This window comes from Epargyreus clarus, unplaced genomic scaffold (genome assembly GCF_041222505.1).
Source record: "Epargyreus clarus isolate Ecla_fem2 unplaced genomic scaffold, WU_Ecla_fem_2.2 ptg000016l, whole genome shotgun sequence".
NCBI classification, from domain to species: domain Eukaryota; kingdom Metazoa; phylum Arthropoda; class Insecta; order Lepidoptera; family Hesperiidae; genus Epargyreus; species Epargyreus clarus.
The window spans coordinates 1,484,819-1,506,796 of NW_027332224.1; the positions used below are offsets into that span (position 1 = coordinate 1,484,819).

At 35.2% G+C, this 21,978-nt stretch overlaps 1 protein-coding gene across 2 annotated transcripts in view; it reads left to right on the forward strand.

Annotated features, from left to right (window-relative positions):
- The first annotated feature begins 754 nt into the window (after positions 1-754).
- Positions 755-21,978, forward strand: part of Inv (invected homeodomain) — an 88,175-nt gene continuing 66,951 nt past the window's right edge. For both annotated transcript variants that reach the window (XM_073081613.1, XM_073081614.1), the window contains exon 1: positions 755-1,003. The gene's annotated coding sequence lies outside the window, so the exon portion shown is untranslated. The remainder of the gene's footprint in view (positions 1,004-21,978) is intronic.

Below are 21,978 nucleotides of genomic sequence, written 5' to 3' on the forward strand. Positions count from 1 at the left end.
TTAAACTTTATTATTAGGTAAGTAGAGACAAGTAGAGACGCACTTCTAGTCTCGATTTGTCTGTAAAAAGGAATCATTAATTTTAAGTTTGTAAACAATAAATCGATTAATATGTTTTTTTCTACAAGTAACATAATGCACATAATTTACTAATTTTAAACTAACAAAGTAGGTACCTGTTTATTAGTAGATCAATTCTCTGCCTATTATTTAATTTACTACAAAAAATACGGAACGTACCTACTTATACGTGTTCTTATAAAATAATTGGGTATATACCTACCTAAATAACAATAAAAAGTCAATATTAATTATTTTATTAATTAAATTCATTCAAATAATATTTATTACTCATTTAATCAATATCTATCTACCTACCTAAATACCGAAGTCGCGTAGAAAGATTATTAAAACATAAAAAACAATCGAAATAATATTTGCGGTAAACATAAAAATATCTTTGTCTTCTCTACATAAACAAAAAAGAAAAAAAAACTACATTATAATCTGTTATTTGGCAGTTGACATACAATACCTTTACATAAAAAATAAAAAGAAAAACATCACTCAATTAAGACAGTGAAATCATACATACAGCCGTCAATCGTTGACGGCTTCACTTTTATTTAAATTCAACAAACAAACATAATAAAAATAAAAGAGGGAAGAAGAGAGAGAATTTTTGTAATAAATAGGCGAGGAAAGGTTCTGTGCTCCGCCCAGCTTGGGTGGTAAGCTCCGCCTAGTGCGAGTGGGGACTCGGCCTTATTCGCCAGTCGACTGTGGCATTCGCGGATTGCGTACGACAATTCAGTTTTAAAAACAAAATTTTTTTCATTTATAATCTGTCAATACGCGTCAGTATTGTCCATAGTGTTAATAATCTGTGTTTCGCGCGTTTTATTATTAAATGCGGCCATTTCCGTGTGCGTGTGTGTGTGTCATGTAGACGGTTCTAGGTATGTGTGTGTTGTGTGAAATTTCGACCGGACTTTAATAAAAGGTATGAAATTTTTATTTCATTTATATTTTTAAGCGTAAATAATATATTTATTCGAAAATTGGTTGGAAATTGGTTTAATAAAATGGAAAACGTTATAAATATATTTATTATAAGTAGACTTTAATTTTTATTATTACATTTTACATTTTATACCCATTTTTAGTAATTTATTCCAAAAATATGACCGGAAATCTTAGCACGCATATCAGATTTTTTGTAATTATGTGCGTATTGTAAATAAATCATCAATTTCTTTAATGGTGATGGAAATTTTTGAAAATGTACCTAAATATCATAGCTTAGTAAAGATTACTCACTTCTAACAAGAAAATATACCCGGTTTTGTGAGTTGAAATAGTTGCGTAAAAAAGTTTTGCCACGTCTCCGTGCTAAAATGTCCCTAAAATATTTGAAATAATTATTTATATATTATGTAAATTACGCAGTAGTTATTTATTCGTAAATTTCCTCTAAACATGTTTTTATTTGCTAAGAATACAAAAAAAGAACCTACTAATAAGCCGTTTGTGGCTTCATTCAATTTCAAGTCGGCGAAGTATCTTTACTAATCTATGCTTTTTTTTATAATTTTCTCAAATACATACATATATTTACCAATCAGCATTTGGCCAGTGCGATGGAAGGGCCAAAACCCTTCACGCTAAGAGACCCGTGCCCAGCAGTGGGACAGTAATGGTCTGATTAAATACAATCACTATTTAGGTTATTTAAGAAAAAACGTGACAGAATTAAAATACCTACTTTATTTTAATGCAACTATTAAAGAATATGACTTTTTGATTGAAAACTTTTTAAGGATGATTATTTCTGAGGTACTCTCGAAGTATTATGACATGGTGCTCTTTAAAAAAGGTGTAAAAAGAGCTCTCCTTCAAAGTCGGCGATGCTGGCGACTTCTCTGGTGTTGCAAATGTCCATAGGCGACGGTGACTACTTTCCATCAGGTAGCCCGTCTGCCTTATCGATAGATTTACTTTTTTATAACACTGAAGTAGCCAACGAGCCTGCAGTCCATTTGAAGGTAACTTAGCTATGCTCATGGACATCTGTAATCAACCCCAGATAGAAGGCAGCTTACCTGTTAGATTCCTACCCGAAGTTGGCCGTTGCCAAAAACTATAAAAATATGCGATAATAGTGAAACCAATAGACATCTGTAATCAACCCCAAGTAGGTAGTCAAGTTAATTGGACTACCTCAGGGGTAGCGGCGCATCTGTGGCCGACCTCAGGTAGGAATATCTAATCCTATCTGGGGTTTACAGATGTCCATACGGCAGTAGCCACTTAACATCAGATGGACTGCATGCTCGTCTGCTACTCCTATATTAATAAAAAAAAAACCTATTTACACTTGTGGTCTTGTGGTACATTTGTGGTCGACATCGGGTAGAAACTTAGCGTCGGCCACAGATGCGTCGCTACCCCTGAAGACTAAGTTGGAACGCCTCGGATAACTTTCCGTTACACTTCAAACCAGAACACAGCAGCGTACTTCTGTTACGAGGCCGAAATAGCAGTGCTACTGAAGGGCAACTACAAAAGACTCCATCACAATCAAATCAAATCAAATTTTTATTCAAAATAGGTTCTTTACAGAGCACTTTTTGAATGTCAATACAAATACCACTTCACAAGGTGTTTCGTTATGGAGAAGAAGCGGCGAAGTCGTGTAGTCATTACTATTAAACTAGTCTTTTACTAACAGGAGTTTATTGATTTTATAAATTAAAAAATAGGACATTTGGATTTGAACCTGAGACTCGAGTTACCTTTCAAATAACCTAATTATTTTCCAAAAAATTGAAAAACAGGACGTTTGAGTTCGAACCTAGGACCATTAAAGCAACTTTAGTCATCTTCCTACAACTTTAGTTACCTTTAAGACAAGATCTTAATTACTTTTAATATCTAAAAGAATAACCCTTTGATTTGAACCTACGACTTGAATCAACTTTTAAAGAGCTACTAAATTTTCCTACCTAAATAGATACGTACCTAATGAAACGGCTTCGAATTCGAATCCTGGACTCCAGATGTGGTAACCGAAACTAAATTAACTTACCTACCTTGTTAACATTTGAAATTTAAAATGGCGTAAAAATTTCTAGTGTCTATTTTAGAAATTCGATTAAAATAAAAAATAAAAAAATTTTTCAATTTTTCCAAGCCCCAAAATATGTTTATAAAATACAGTCAAATTGAGTAACTCCTTCTTTTTTGAAGTCTTTTAAATAATAAATCGCTTAATTTTTTATCAGTCTGTTAAAATAATGTAATCTTACGTTATTTTTATTTAAGTAGGTACCTACACTTTATTTCTTGTTTTTCTATTGGATAGAAAGTACCTACCTATTGGGTACTCTCTACATCAGGTCGATTAGTTAGAGCATAGGACCTCAATTTGCTACGGTACTACGACTCAGATCTTCCTAAGTCTATGTAATTTCGCATGTGATCTTGCATATCACGGGACATACAAAAGTAAAAGCAGTTTAGAGTCCTACCTGAGCTCGGTAAAGCTGATATAGCTACCCCTAAGAACTAAGTTAACACGCCTCGGAATAGTATGTCTCCCTCACACCCTTCAAACTAGAACACAGCAGCGCTACACTGCTGTTATAACAGAAATAAAATGAGTTCAAAAGTTTTCAAGGTTTTGTGAAACCTATCAATCCGCACTTGGCCAGCGCGGTGGACTATGGCCTAATCCCCCACTTTGAGAGGAGACCCGTGCCCAGCAGTGGGATCGTAATGATCCACCTAATTTTTTTATAACATAGGAGTAACAGACGAACATGCAGTCCACCTGATGGAAAGTGGCTACTGCCGCCCATGGACATATGTAATCAACCCCAGATAGGATTAGATACCTACCTGAGGTCGGCCGCAGATTCCCCGCTGTCCCTGAGGACTAAGCTGGAACGCCTCGGAAAAGTATGTCTCTTACCACACTTCAAACCAGAACACAGCAGCGCTTAACACTGCTGTTATAATAGAAATGGGTGTGGCGGTGGTGCCGCCGGAGTCGAACCACAAAGATCTACCACCTTGGTACTTATAGATAATTAACATACTGAATATACGATGGTTTAATTTATGTTAATCTAAGTGAGATTTTAAGTACATATTGCTATTAAATAATAATATATTAGCTCATTTACATAGGAATATCTTATTCTGTCTCAGTTGACACATAAATAAAAAATTATTATGTATATTATATGTATATAATCGTTTAATTTATTTAATGACGCCATATTGTAAATTCAAGAAGTGGGGAAATATATCTTATATATAAAATTCTCGTGTCACAATGTTAGTTACCGTACTCCTCCGAAACGGCTTTACCGATTTTCACCAAATTTTACATCCATATTCAATAGGTCTGAGAATCGGCTACTATTCATACCCCTAATTGATAAGGGTTGTTCACCCTTAACATTATTTTATTTATATGGCAACACAACGTTTGCCGGGTTAGCTAGTGGTTTATAGATATATTCGTTAATTATGTAATTATTCAAAAGCCCATGATTTTGCTGTTTTGTAAGACCCTAATTAGGGACTAGTTATTCTTTAATTGTGTCATTATTCCCTACTTATATTATAATACTTATATAATAAACTAAATAAACATACACATCCGATTATACCACTGCTGGGCATGGATCCTCCTCTCAGAATGAGAAGGGTTGGCCCTTCTAAAAGGCACAAGTGCTTTTTACTAGAAATAGGTGTGGCGGTGGTATTCTCGGTCCAACCATACTTTGTTTTATTATATTAAAGTAGAAGACAATCAAGCAGTCCACCTGATGGTCAATGGCTACGGCCACCCATGGACCTCTCTAATCAATCCCAGATAGGATTAGATTCCTACCTGAGGTCAGCCACGGACGCGCCGCTATCCCTGAGGACTAAGCTGGAACGCCTCGGAAAAGTATGTCTTCCTTACCACACCCTTCAAACCAGAACACAGAGCGCTTAACACTGCTGTTATAACAGAAATAGGTGTGGCGGTGGTGCCGCCGGAGTCGAACCACAGAGGGTTCTACCACTTTCGAAATGAACGATAGGTGTCTCTCTTTAAATCAGAACACAGCAGCGCTTAACACTGATGTTATTACTCAGAAATACAGGTTCTACCACCTTTCAAAATGCAAAGTTTTGACTTCCAATAACATTCAGTTTAATACCTAATAATAATACCTTATTAAGCACTAAGCAATAAATTCTAATTAAATAAATATTTGTAATTCATTTTCATAGTAGCCGTTTCTAAGTGGCCGAGTTTTACAATGGTATATATTCGACCAAAATATCGAAAATTTGAGGAAAACTTGTGATTTCGCTGATTTCACAATTTTTAGGGTTGGTACTACACTGCTGTAAAAAAGTGTGGCGGTGGTGCCTACGGAATCGAACCACATAAGGTTTATAGTAATCTGCCATGAATTAAATATATAATAGGTAGGTTCTGAGCAGTGATAGCCTAGTGGTTAAGAAACTTGGCCTATCGATCGAGCGGTCCGAGTTGAAATCCCAGGCGCACACCTCTGATTTTTCAAGTTATGTGCCTATTAGAAATTAATTATCACTTACTTAAACGGTGAAGGAAAACATCGTGAGGAAACCTGCACACCTGTGAGATTTATGAAAAAAAAATCTCGAAGTCTACCAATACGCACTTGGCCAGCGCGGTGGACTATGGCCTAAGCCTTCTCATTCTGAGAGGAGACCCGTGCCCAGAGGGACAGTATTGGGTTGATGATGAGGTTCTACCTGAATGACTAAGATGGTCTGAGGATTTATTTAATAAAATACTAATTTGACACGTAATTAAAAATGATTTAAGTTTAAGATTATACTCTTAAGTAAATTTAATTACGCAAATTAAAATTCTTTAAGTAAATTCCGATTCTCTTTAATAGCTTTAAGGTATTTTTGTAGTCTATTAAGGCTTAATAATCTTAATAGCGAACATATTAGCAAATATATACCTATATCTATATAGAAAACTAGCTGACCCGGCAAACTTTGTACCGCCTAAAAATCTATTTATCAAATATATTTCATATAAAATATAGCCTGTGTTACTCGTGGATAAAGTAGCTTTCGAATGGTGAAAGAATTTTTAAAATCGGTCTATTAGTTTTTGAGCCTATTCATTACAATCAAACAAACAAACAAAGTTTTCCTCTTTATAATATTAGTATAGATAAGTATATTTTTTTATAATATAGGAGTAGCAGACGAGCATACAGTCCACCTGATGGTAGCTACTGCCGCCCATGGACATCTGTAATCAACTTCAGATAGGATAAGATGTTCCTACTTCAGGTCGACCACACCACTGGAAAAGTATGTTTCCCTTACCACACTCTTCTAACCAGAACACAGCAGCGCTTTACACTGATGTTATGAGGCAGAAATAGGTGTGGCGGTTGTTGTCCCTGTAGTTCCGGGACTAGAATAGGGCTACGGTATCCCCTGCCTGTCGTAAGAGGCGACTAAAAGGGGGCTTCTGGGGTTGCGGGCGCCAAGAGTGGGAGCTCGAACCGTCCAGTAAGCGACCCCGGGAAGGACGGCGGTATGTGTGGTCGCATACTGTCGTGAACACCAGATGGTTTGGGAGGAGCGAAAACTGCTCTCCCAGGGCAGAGCCCGTTGGGCATCGCGCTTGGAGGGCTCCGGTTGTGTTCCGTCGGAGATCCCGGAGTTCTTCAACAAGCGATGAGGACGGCCACCGGGGGGGTTTAAGTGCGGTAAAAATCCCACATAACTCGACGTCGCTCCCACGTCGTCCGGTACCTTTTGAAGGTTTCCCCCTCGATAAAAAAATAAAAATAAAAAAAATGGTGTAGCGGTTGTGCGGCCGGAATCGAACCACATTGTGTTTACCACCTTTAAAAACCTACCTATTATAATAATTATAATCTCGTTAGGTCAGGTTTAAGGGTGGTAAGGGAGACATACGTTTCCGAGGCGTTCCAGCTTAGTCCTCAGGGGTAGCGGTGCATGTGTGTCCATGCCTATTTCTGATTATAACAGCAGTGTTTCTGGTTTGAGGTTTTTATAATATAGAAGAAGAGGTATTCCCTCAGGACTATGACATGGGGCTCTTCAAGAGGGGTGTAAAAAGAGCTCTCCTTCAAAGCCGGCGATGCATTGGCGACTCCTCTGGTGTTGCAAATGTCCATAGGCGACGGTGACTGCTTTCCATCAGGTAGCCCGTCTGCCTTATCGTTAGGTTAAATATATTTAAAAAAAAGCAAACAAGACTACAGTCCACATGATGGTAGCAACTGCAGTCAATCCCAGATAGGATTGGAGTCCCAACCGAGATCGGGAATACAAGCTTTGAATACATACCCATACCCATGATTACAAGGATTCGAACCGGGCACCAAAGATCAAGAGGCCGAGTTTCGTCACTCTACTCTTACATCCGTTTTTAATATTCAATCTATCCAAAATTTTCGATTCAAACTCAAAAAAAATACCATTTATTATATAAACTAATTGTCTTATATCGATCTTCAAAACATCAGATAGATTCATTATTAATAACGGCTAAACACTGCCCATTACGTATATAACAATAAATAAAATTAATTATTAAAAACAATAGTTTTTTCTTCAAAATTAAATTTATTCCGAAACTTTATTATCACAGGTGTGAATAATATTGTTTTAGTTAAATCGAATAAATTATTCAATTCAATGCGTTGTTCTAAAACAAATATAGTATTGTTTTGTTCAAATTGTTCATTTCCAATGAGTATTAAGTTATTGTTCTTTTTATTTATTCTGTTACCGTTTCGTGAATAATTAATTATTATTTTGTTCCGACCCAAATTCATGGGCCTATTCATAGATTAGTAAAGATACTTCGCCGCCTTGAAATTGAATGAAGCCACAAACGGCTTATTAGTAAGTTTTTTTTTTGAATTCTTGACAAATAAAAACAATTTTAGAGAAAATTTACGAATAAATAACTAATACTGCGTAATTTACATAATAAATATATAATTATTTCAAATATTTTAGGGCCATTTTAGCACGGAGACGTGGCAAAACTTTTTTACGCAACTATTTCAATTCTCAAAACTGGGTACATTTTCTTGTTAAGAGTGAGTAATCTTTACTAATCCATGGGCATTTTATGTGAATAAATATTTGATTAAAATTTCAATACTTATTAGACGTAAGGACGACAATATGCTAAAGGAGTTGTCCGCGCCAAACTGCTAGTCCTCTCTGAAGTTGTTGCGAGTAGGTGCAGTCATACAATTTGCTATGGCGACGCGATTCATTTCTATATTCAGAGCGGACTAGCAGTTTTACGCGGACTATACCTACTTTTCGAGGCATTCCAGCTTAGTTCTCAGGGGTAGTGGCGCATCTATGGCCGACCTCAGGTAGGAATCTAATCTTATCTGGGGTTGATTGCACATGACCATGGGCGGCAGAAGCCACTTATTAGGTGGACTGCATGCTCGTTTGATATTTCTGAGATAATTGATATTTTACAAGAAGTGATAGCCCAGCCAAGAAGTGAATTATTGTTAATAATTTCTGTTTTCACCCATTACTGTCCCACAGCTGGGCATCAGTTGTCTGTCAGAGTAAGATCGGCCAAACCACCATGCTGGTCAAATTCGAATTTCAGAACCTTTTAATTTTTTTTTACAGAATTCTTAGTTAACCTCCACCGTTAAAGCGAGTTAGGTATAATTAATTTGTAATACGCATTCGAAAAATAACATTTAAGTACATTTCCGGGATTCGAACCCTGGACCCATCGATTCAATTTTAAATTAATGGAAAAATAAATATATATTTTTTTAAAACGCTTTCTACATTGTTGGTGTAAGTGCCACACTAGGATTTCCTGTATCGTTGCTATGGACTCACACAGATATAAACACACAAACACCCAGACCCAGAAATAGAAACCTAAATTCATCATTTAGAAAGTCTAGCCGGAGATCGAACCCGGGACTCTGCGCGTCAGACGGGTATGGCTACCGCTCCACCAGGTCGTCGAATTAAAATAATATAATAATATGTCATCTTGAAGGTTCCCTATTACATAAATTATTATAAATTTAAATAAAAGGTTGTTTAACAATTTGCGTAGTTTTAAACAATGTTACCGCACTTGTTCAAACAGCTATTAACGTAAATGATGTTAAACATGTCAATTATTGTTTAAGTGATTAATTGCTTTATTATTGTAAACTGAACAGAAGATATTGTAATGGTATACATATAAATTTTAGAATTTTAATAATTTTTTTAATTATAAATCTTATGTTGATACGAACTTTTGCCCGCGGCTTCGCTCGCGTTACGAAGTAATATTATAAACTAAGAAGATTTATACAAACTTTCATCCCCTATTTTATCCCCTTGGGGGTAGAATTGATCAAAATCCTTTCTTAGCGGATGCCTACGTCATAACATCTACGTGCATGCCAAATTTCAGCCCGATCCGTCCAGTGGTTTGGGCTGTGCGTTGATAGATCACCATGTCAGTCAGTCACCTTTGAGTTAGATATATATATTTAGATATACTGAAGTGTGGGTTGCACGTAACTATTACGTCTGCAAAAGCCTTACCAACCGTTAAATCCATGGTTAAACAATCAAACAATCATTAGTTGTCAATTTTAATTAAAGTTGAAGTTAAATCATAACTAACACTTAAAATTAACTGCTCGATTTCGATCGGTTAAAGTTTGTTTTTGTCAACTTCCCTATGTGTCAACGTCGACTAAAAATTGTGGTGACAGCAACAAAAATGACAGTACGTAATTATTACACTCCATCGCTACCGTCAAAGTTATTGCTATATTCACACCTATTTCTACCTAATAACAGCAGTGTTAGGCGCTGCTGTGTTCCGGTTTGAAGGGTGTGGTAAGGGAGACAGACTTTTCCGAGGCGTTCCAGCTTATTCCTCAGGGGTAGCGACGCATCTATGGCCGACCTCAGGCAGGAATATCTAATCCTATTTGGGGTTGATTACAGATGTCCATGGGCGGCAGTAGCCACTTACCATCAGGTGGACTGCATGTTCGTCTTCTACTCCTATATTATAAATATATATATATATATATATATATATATATATATATATATATATATATATATATATATATATATATATATTTAACTTAAACGCAAACTTTAACTAGACTTTCGATGCAACCTTAAAAGTAGACTTGTTTGTTATTGAGTAGCAGTGTATAGTCCGCGTAAAACTGCTAGTCCGCTCTGAATACAGAAATGAATCGCGTCGCCATAGCAAATTGTATGACTACACGTGCTCGCAACAACTTCAGAGCGGACTAGCAGTTCGGCGCAGACACTTAAGTACCTGTTTATTTCTTAAATAATTTACGTGTCGAACACGCCAATAACGATTTGTAAACGCGTCATCACTTTCACGTTTTCTGACAGTTGGGAAAATACGCGTTACAATCGTGACGTATGTCTATCTATATCCGTTCGCTGATAATAAACGCCCGTTGTTAATAATCTATCTATCCATGTTTACCTACTAAAGATCGATTTTGAATGAATTACTGTGCGTTATTAATGTCGATGATTTGACAATGGATGTTAATATTTAATCTATCCAATGTTTGGTAGACAACTAAGGATCGACGTTTGACAATTTCTTCACATAGACATTGTCAAATTTTGATTTTTGGCAAGTAAAAATTGGACAGATTGAATAATAATAACGGACATATAAAGAAATATCAAATGTAGTTAGGAGAATTGAATTCCATCTAATTACTGTCGCGGCCGCTAGATGGCGCTGTTTTACAAACTTACATATATACATAATCACAAAAACATTACCCTCCGCGGCCTACCCCCATATTTCCCATCTAATTACCGTCGCGGCCGCTAGATGGCGTTGCTTTACCTACTGACATACATACAAACCTCTATACATACACCATAGATAAGTAAAGATACTTCGCCGCCTTGAAATTGAATGAAGCCACAAACGGCTTATTAGTAAGTTCTTTTTTTGAATTCTTGACAAGTAAAAACATTTTTAGAGAAAATTTACGAATAAATAACTAATACTGCGTAATTTACGTAATAAATAAATAATTATTTCAAATATTTTAGGGACATTTTAGCACGGAGACGTGGCAAAACTTTTTTACCCAACTATTTCAATTCTCAAAACTGGGTAAATTTTCTTGTTAGGAGTGAGTAATCTTTACTAATCTATGACATACACTCAAAAACATTACCCTCCGCGGCCTACCCCCATATTTCCCATCTAATTACCATCGCGGCCGCGAGATGGCGTTGCTTTACCTACTGACATACACACAAACCTCTATACATACGCTCATAAACATTACCCTCCGCGGCCTACCCCCATATTTCCCATCTAATTACCGTCGCGGCCGCTAGATGGCGCTGCTTTATGCTCACTCGCGGCGCGCACGCCCAGGATTTATGGCCGCGATCATTATATGATAAAGTGTTTCGTGATACTGTTAGACGTGTGTTGGAACGCTCGCGATGAGCTATAAGCGACTGTTTTGGAAATTTGAAGATACTTTCCAAATGCATGCTTTGGGGTTTGACTGTGGCATCTGATGATGTAAAGTTGTATTCTAGTTGGAGTGTAGCAAATCAAATGGGTAATGCGCGTTTAAAAAATAAATTAGAAACGATGTAAAGTTGTACTATTTTTTTTTACAAGGCTACTTATATTTCAAAATTATATTATTAGAAAATTACTTGCTTACTGAACTTACTGTAACTTTGAAACCAAAACCCTACTTTAAATGTGGCAGAACCCTGTTTGATTCGACTCCGGAGGCACCACCGCCACTCCTATTCATGGCTAACTAGCTGACCCGGCAAACTTTGTACCGCCTCAAAATCTATTTATCAAATATATTTCATATAAAATATAGCCTATGTTACTCGTGGCTAATGTAGCTGTCGAATGGTGAAAGAATTTTTAAAATCGGTCTATTAGTTTTTTAGCCTATTCATTACAATCAAACAAACAAACAAAATTTTCCTCTTTATAATATTAGTGTAGATAACAGCAGTGTTAAGTGTAGTCTGGTGGGAAGGGTATGGAGTCCTCAGGAGTAGCAGCGCATCTGTGGCCTCAGGTAGGAATATCTTATCCTATCTTGGATTGAATACAGATGTCTATCTTCTTCTGCATAAACACTATTCTACTATGCTCGTATTGCTTCTTTATGCGAAAACTATTAAATGCTGTAGTGTGTAATTATATTGCAAGAGACTTCGTTTTAAAACACTGTATGTTTTCCTAATAAAACAAAACAAAATAATGAAAATACTCGCTTAATCTTTACTCGCCTGCAGTGAAACACTGCCGTAACCAATTGTCGATTAGTTTTTGAAGGAATATTGTAATTGAATTAGATTACCGTTGGTTATTTACGGCCTCTATGCGGGTATTATATTATTATGATATTTAAGATATTTATCCCAAGTTAGTGCTTAATGTCGTAGAACCCCGGGTTCTACAGGTTCTAAGGGATCTACACTTATCATCAACCCATTATTGTCCCACTGCTGGGCACGGGTCTCCTCTCAGAATGAGAAAGATTAGGCCAAAGTCCACCGCGCTGGACAAGTGCGTATTGGTAGACTTCACATACCTTTGAGAATTTTTTAGATTTCTCAGATATGCAGGTTTCCTCACGAGGTTTTCCTTCACCGTCTAAGCAAGTGATAATTAATTTCTAATACGCACATACCTAACTGAAAAATTAGAGGTGCGTGCCTGGGATTTGAACCTCGGACCCCTCGGTTAAAATGCAGAGTTTCTTAACCACTAGGCTATCACTGCTTTTAAGGGATCTAAACATATGCCTGCCAATACACTACGGTGGACCGAAGGTATCTGTTCAGGTATATCTACGCAGGTATACCGCACTGTGGGAATAGATCTGTGTAGTTCTTGAACCTGTGCAAGATCAATAATTATAGTTTAAAAACTAAAAACCACGCTAAAATCGCACAAGGAAAATCGTTAATCCTGATTCCAGGCGATCCTGATGACGAGAATGGGATAACATTATTAAAATCGTGTATTGTCATAGGTTCTTGATAATTGTTCAAAATTTAAAATAAATCACCATTCAAAGTGGGTAAAGTGGGTGGGTGATCACAGGTTGATCTGATGGTTTGGTCATTTTCCACTTCAGTCTTATTCAGTTCAATGATGCCAAATCTTACGTGGTAGAAACCCTTTGTGGTTCGACTCCGGCGGCACCACCGCCACACCTATTTCTACGTAATAACAGCAGTGTTAGGCGCTGCTGTGTTCCGGTTTGAAGTGTGGTAAGGGAGACAGACTTATCCGAGGCGTTTCAGCTTAGTCCTCAGGGGTAGCGGCGTTTTGTGGCCGACCTCAGGTAGGAATATCTAATCCTATCTGGGGTTGATTACAGACGTCCATGGGCGGCAGTAGCCACTTACCATCAGGTGGACTGCATGCTCGTCTGCTACTCCTATATTATAAAAAAAACATTTATTGCAATCCTTACAAATGTCGTTATTAATTATACTTTAGACACTAGTAGTTCTTACTTACGTCATTGAATTTAATTATATTTGACATTTACCTAATTGTTAGATAGAGTTTCTATTATTGTCTATAATTATCTGTCACGGTACATAATTTTAATTTCATGTTTCATTTTCATAAAAAGGAAAAAATATAATGCTTCGAATTTATGTTTGCCTTACCCATAGATAAGTAAAGATTACTCACTCCTAACAAGAAAATGTACCCAGTTTTGAGAATTGAAATAGTTGCGTAAAAAAGTTTTGCCACGTCTCCGTGCTAAAATGTCCCTAAAATATTTGAAATAATTATTTATTTATTTATTATGTAAATTACGCAGTATTAGTTATTTATTCGTAAATTTTCTCTAATAATGTTCAAACCAGAACGCAGCAGCGCTTAACACTACTGGTATTAGGCAGAAATAAGTGTTGCGGTGGTGCTGCCGAAGTCAATCTACAATGGGTTCTACCACTTTCAAATATACAATTTTACATTTTTATATTTACCGACAATCTATATTTAATATTATAACGAGGAAACCTTTGCTTGTTTGTTTGGTTGTAACGAATAGGCTCAAAAACTACTGGACCGATTTTAAAAATTCTTTCACCATTCGAAAGCTACATTATCCACGAGTAACATAGGCTATATTTTATATAAAATATATTTGATAAATAGATTTTGAGACGGTACAAAGTTTGCCGGGTCAGCTAGTTATTTATTATAACTTTTATCAAAATAAATAAAATATTCCATCAAAACTTTATAATTATGATTTATTTTCAACGGTGTATAGAATTTTATCTCGATTCGTTTTAAACGTTTACAAACGTGTCCGTTTGTAAACAAGCGTAAATTATTCGGAACAATAATAAACGGACTTTTATAAGCCGCTGTAAAACTAAACTAAACTTAGTCGTATTTATTTTAAGAACGGCTGTTTACGAAAGTTGCCTAGCGATTTAAAAAGTTTCGAACGCTGTAAGCGGGAAAAATGACATTTGACAGATTATTGATTGCGTTCCACTTATCGATGACAACGATCGTGGTATCTATACAGTTATAGTGTCTAGATGCCATTTGTTGAAACGAACGACTAGCAAAATTATCGGTATTCAGTTGCTGTGTATGACAAATACATGTAGATAAGTAGATGTTAGTACACAATTATTCAATACCAAAGTACCGACAAAGTTTAAGGAGGTCTATTTTGTAAATGAACACTGGTTATACAATGGGTTGTTTTCCATGGGCGGCAGTAGCCACCGATCATCAGGATCAGGAAATTGCTTCCATATTTTAAACACAAGAGAATCGGCACAAGTCATATTATTTAAAATATACCAGACGTAGTAAGTAGTACATAATACATATATTTTGTGTATATAAATTCGTAACTAACAACCATAAATCGTCGCCATGTTTAAAAAGCGATATTGACAGCTGTACTGACATTCATTCTAATAAATAACCATAAATAAACATGCCTAACGCAATTATAATGTAAATGTACTAATCAGAAATTTGATATCACGATAAAATTACACAATAACTGTTCGGACCAATTAAACTTTTTATTATCTGTAATAGCTTTTATAATCTGTGATACTTTCGCGCGAACGAACGGAATGGCGCGAACTTTAATGTCATTTTGACAGTTATGGTGGACTCGTTAAAGTGATTAATGGTAAAGAAATTTAATTAAACGCATGTCGTTATTTTTGGAGGTGTTTTATATATTATATTAAAAACTGGATAAGCAGATGTTTTTTTATTTACATTAATTTACTTGTTTATATAATTTGTGTTGTAACTGCGGCCTTCTGATTTTTCAAAGTTATGTGCGTATTAGAAATTAATTATCACTTGCTAAACGGTGAAGGTAAACATCGTGAGGAAACCTGCATACCTGAGAGATTTATAAAAAAGTTGTCAAAGGTATGTCAAGTCTACCAATACGCACTTGTCCAGCGCGGTGGACTATGGCCTAATCCTTCTCATTCTGAGAGGAGACCCGTGCCCAGCAGTGAGACAGTAATGGGTTGATGATGATGATAATTATGATGATGAACTGCGGCACCAATGTCACACCTATTTCTGCTTTATAAAAGCAGCTCCGCTGTTTTTTTATACGTAGCATTCTAACTTAGTCCATGTGAGTAGTAAATAAGCGAATACATGAGCGGCAGACCTGACAGAGGCTTTCTACACTCACAGCTCCACAATAAGTCCTAGTGTTTTGCCATGGACACACTCAAAGACGGAGCACAAACACCTAAGTCATTCCGAAATTTGTCTGGCCGAGATCAAACCTGGAACCCAAGACTCCTATTGTGAGAGACCGATTTTCTAACCACTGGTGACTGGGCTTTCAGTTCTACTGAATAGGTCATGTTTGTGGTCACAGGTGTACTGCATGCTGGATTGCTACTTTAGTTTCAAAACAAAATGTGAAATATAATACCAATGCATATAATTTCTTTGGTATTGTTCGTTTTGTCTGTGTATAGGCGCAAATATGTTTTTGATGTGAAACATCTATATCCGCACGTAAAACCGATTTCTGGCGTGGCGACGAATGCCGTGGTGACGCGTCGCCACGCTATACGATGGTATATATATACAGTCTATATGCAGTAGTGTGTACGGTGTGGTCGCCATGCGCAATCGAATTCAATAAATAGTCATAGTTATCTGGAAAAAAAACGTAACATTTTATTTTATCATTATGACATATTTAGTTCCAATCACAATATGTTCTTTTCTGCATATTACTTTTACAAAATAATGTCGATGTTTCACATCTGCCAGGCGTCCCGTGACGGCTCACATTTTTTTTTAGTATTTTTCTAATACCTACTCTTTAATGTATGTATCAAAACTTGAAGGTAAAGGTTTCAACTTGGTATAATCCTTCGTTCGAATCCGGCGGCACTACCAGACCTATTTCTGCCTAATAACAGCAGTGTTAAGCGCTGCTGTGTTCTGGTTTGCAGGGTGTGGTAAGGGCATAGATTAGTAAAGATACTTCGCCGCCGATCGATTCTTCGATACTTGAAATTGAATGAAGCCACAAACGGCTTATTAGTAAGTTCTTTTTTTGAATTCTTGACAAATAAAAAAAAAATTAGAGAAAATTTACGAATAAATAACTAATACTGCGTAATTTACATAATAAATAATTATTTCAAATATTTTAGGGACATTTTAGCACGGAGACGTGGCAAAACTTTTTTACGCAACTATTTCAATTCTCAAAACTGGGTACATTTTCGTGTTAAGAGTGAGTAACCTTTACTAATCTATGGTAGGCACCGATATTATCGTATTTTAACAATTTCTTTTTATAATTTTACTATTTTTTATATGATTGAAGTAGCAAGGAAGTATGCAGTCCACTTGATGGTAAGTAGTATAGTCCGCGCCAAACTGCAAGTCCGCTCTGAAGTTGTTGCGAGCAAGTGTAGTCATACAATTTGCTATGGCGACGCGAGTCATTTCTATATTCAGAGCGGACTAGCAGTTTTACGTGGATTATAACTGCGATATTAATATCTCTTACTAACTCTATATATAGAGAAGGTTCTACCTGAAGCAGATCACAGATGAGTTGCACTCATGAGCACTAAGACACGCAAGTTTTATCAACATTGACAAATAAACATAAAAGAATACATAAAAAATCTATTCTAGCTAATGATACCTAAATTAGTCATACAGGTACTTAAAACACCATATACGATCGATTTAAAATCTAAAACATTAAAATGTCGATGGCCGAAAAGGTAAAGCAGGGTTATTAAAAAACAATAACTGTCACGTTGACATTCACCTTCCCGCCATTTTTATAATCAGAATCGAGGCGCTTCGATTATCTGTCGGATTTAAAGGTGACTTACCATCAGGCATAGATTAGTAAAGATTACTCACTCCTAACAAGAAAGTGTACCCAGTTTTGAGAATTGAAATAGATGCGTAAAAAAGTTTTGCCTCGTCTCCGTGCTAAAATGTCCCTAAAATATTTGAAATAATTATTTATTTATTATGTAAATTACGCAGTTTTAGTTATTTATTCGGTAATTTTCTCTAAAAATGTTTTTATTTGTCAAGAATTAAAAAAATAACTTACTAATAAGCCGTTTGTGCCTGCATTCAATTTCAAGGCGGCGAAGTATCTTTACTAATCTATGCCATCAGGTGGACTTCGCTACTTTATAAGACTGCAGTTTTACTAACATTATATCTACTGTTTGCAATAGTTATTACAAGCAAATTGATCCCGCCCACTAGAATGTATTGAAGTTTGCTCTACTTCGATTTAATTAATATTGCTAGTTGCAAAAATATTTGCAAATAATATGGGTATAGTAAAATGGCAAAATTATAGATTTTTTTGATAGTGGTTAAACTCTTTGCAGTTTTACTGATACAACAAGTTTATTAACTGCATTATAACAGCTAAGCTGTAAGATGAAAATAGGTTTGCAAGCTTAATAACGCAAAAATGCTTCTACGATCTTTCTAATTTGTCAAAAAAGGCAAAAAACAAGCTAAGCAACGAAATAAGAGTGCCGCTGTTTGCAATCCTTTGTTTTATCATTACTTTTACTTATATTACAAAGTAACAAATTTAAGAACAAACAAAAACAATCAATTGGACAACACAGTTAAAAACCTACTTAACATCATTAATTAGACTTAGCACGATTATCAAATCAAATATCATTATAAAATATCGATATTGAATATAATTTTGAATGCGGTTGCGTGTTTTTTGTTCAATAAAATGTTTTATAACACACAACTAACAACGACGACATGAAAGGCTATTTATCCGCGATGATTGCAACATTGACCGCGCTGAGAAGCCGATGGGCGAATGAGAAGTTTTACAGTGTGCTCTATTTCATTTTTTATTTATTTTTACATTTTTATTTCTTTAATTTTTACATTTTTGTACATGAACTTTTAGGATTACACTAGCTTTTGCCCGCGGCTTCATTCGCGTTACGAAGTAATATTATTATCCAAGAAGATTTATACAAACTTTCATCCCCTATTTATCCCCTTGGGGGTAATATTGATCAAAATCCTTTCTTAGCGAATGCCTACATGCCATCATAACATCTACCTGCATGCCAAATTTCAGCCCGATCCGACCAGTGGTTTGGGCTGTGTGGTGATAGATCACTATGTCAGTCAGTCACCTTTGAGTTATATATATTTAGATGAGTAGATTGTGAGAAAATGTGTCATGGTTTTAGACAGTAAAAATCTAAACAGTTATTTAGATAAGGGATTTTGTTAGGGAGAGTCAAATTTGGAACAAGCCTGTGCCACTTTTCTGTATGTATCTTAGTTACAATAATACTAGTATGTTTTAAATCCGTAACCTATTATGTTGATATGGAGTTTATATAATGAGACATTTAAGTCAGGACTAAATATTTTTTCAATATGTTTGTGTTGATATTATTATATGAATTAGATGCAAAACGTTATTTATTTCTAAAGAGAAATATTTGCAATGACAATGTTCTTCAATTATTATATTTCATTTCATTGTTACTGTATACACAGACAGTGTTTGCAAATAATTAAATGTATCTAATTGAACAAGAATAGATATTAGCGAATCTAATTTTATGTAATCTACAAATAACATTAATAAATATTATGATTTGTCAACTGTATAAACAATATAATAGTAACGTGCGAAAACTCAAAAAGCAATATTATATCTTTAGCAATAGGTATTTATACTTATTGTATATCTAGAAATAGGTATATTTATTGATAGGATTACTAACGCAATAAAAACGGGACAAAGATATGTTGAAGTTGACATTTAAATTAAATATACCTACGATTCGAGTATAATTGAAATCCACTAGACAAAACATTAATGTAATAGTAATAACACTGAGATTATACATTTGCTAAATAATATTTACAAACACTGAAGATACACAACGAAGGTACACGATAAAGATAATGTTTTGCATAAATTATTGGTTGCACGGATTCAAGATTTTTACTGTTATGCTATAAAAACAAATGCCAAATTATTTTTAAGAACAAAAATTATTAATGTATTTGTTATTTGCTTAAACGGTTAAATATTATAAGCTGACCAATATATCAATGTATTTAATAGAACACATACTTCCTTTATTAAGGGGTTATAAGTCCTTTATTTCTAAAAAAATGTATTTTGTTATTTGCTTAAATAATTTACCATTTTTTAAAACTACCAACATTTGTGTAATTGTATTTTGACGAATTAACTTTGGATTGTTTATTATCTCTTAGCTTTTACCTGCGGCTTCGCTTGCATTCAGAGTGCTTTATCTATTCCTGGCAACGGTATTTTTCGCCGGGATAAAAGGTACCATAAAAGGTACTATGTCCTTTTCTGAACCCCTGAAAACGTGTGTATAATTTCACGATAATCGGTTATGTAGTTAAGGCGAAAAGTGATTACTTTCCGTCATATAGTCTGCTTGCTTTATCGTTAGGAATAATCTTCTAAATATATATAACTCAAAGGTGACTGACTGACATAGTGATCTATCAACGCACAACCCAAACCACTGGACGGATCGAGCTGAAATTTGGCATGCAGGTAGATGTTATGACGTAGGCATCCGCTAAGAAAGGATTTTGATCAATTATACCCCCAAGGGGATTTAAAAGGGGATGAAAATATTACTTCGTAACGCGAGCGAAGCCGCGGGCAAAAGCTCGTAATATAAAAGACTAGTAAACTACATCTTTAATACTCTACCGTAATTCAGATTTAAACGCTTATACCACTTAGATAGAGTATTCTAATAAAAGAATACTAATTAAAGTTGGCGTACAGGCAAATAAATGGCAATGAATACGGATGCGTGCTTGTTCGAAATGACCCGCAATTACAATTTAAACATAAAACAATCGACATCGACATATAATCATAAAGATAATAAAATAATCAAGTAGAGCAAACTTCCAAGCATTGCGTTCAGGACCACACACATCGCAGCCCGCGCACGCGTTCTCAACCAGACATTTCGTTTAATCACACAACTTTATACGTCACGTTCACCGCACGAAAGTCAACCTTATTTCTGTAAAAATACCACCAACGTAAACGGAACACGTTTATTTGTATTTCGAACGGACTCGCCCAAGTCGGTTTTGTGAATTCGAAAATCGAATCTCGACTCTAATGTACCGGTTTAAGGCGGTTTGTAAAATTGTAAAAATGTAAGCTGTTTCTGTAAAAAGATAAGTGTAAGTGTAACTTAAGTGTAAAGTGTAACGAAATTGATTTGTTTTATTTCGGTATCACGATTCCGCAATTTCAAAGGTGCTCATTCTTAATAATATTTCTTGAATAAATTGTTTATTGTTATATTGGTTGACAATTTCAGCTTGTAATATTATTGTAGTTAGCTGTGTAAATTGTAAATTCCTTGAAGTGAAACTGAATTGACTGTGTATTTTCCATCATTCCGGTCAGTAAATAAACTGTAAATTGATTCAACATTTATTGGCGTTTTCTAATTTCTTTGATGTATAATAAAAAACGTAGCTATCAATATACAATAATATCAACATTTTAAACGGTTTTAATAACAAGGTGCTAAACATTTTGATGTTATAATTCAAATTCAAATTCAAATTATTTATTGCTCATGCTTATTATCATAGGTCTTACCAATTAAATATAGTGCAAGCATGCACCCTGCTAGGGTATTGCAATATAATATTTACAATTTTATTTTTTAACACGAAATATCTTTATCAAGATTAAACAAATATTTTTAAATTAATAGTAATAATAATATCAATTGTAACATACCTACTGTGTTGGCATTGTTGTTATCTATTTCTGGGTAATAACAGCGGTGTTTTATAGATCCTTATACTGTGCGTTTAGCGCTGCTGTGTTCCGGTTTGAAGGGGGTGGTAAGGGAGAAATACATATATTAGGCGTTTCAACTTGGTCCTCAGGTAGCAACGCTATGGCCAACCTCAAGTACTCCAATTCTATCTGGGGTTGATTATAGATGTCCATTCAGTAGCGACAATTTTCCATCAGATAGACTGCATGATCGCATGTTGTCACGATTACATTAAAAATATCATTTCCTACTACCGACTGTTAGATAAAAATATAATTTATACTTTGTAGGTAAACAATATAAAATTAAACAGTAATTGTACGAGATAGGTTATTTTACTAGGAAGCAGTTTCTTAATTTTGATAGAAGATCTCTAAATACGTATTTTAGTCAAAAATAATATTTGCTGTAACTAATTGTAAAACTGTGTAATATTGTGTAAAAATCGGGCAAACTATTTTT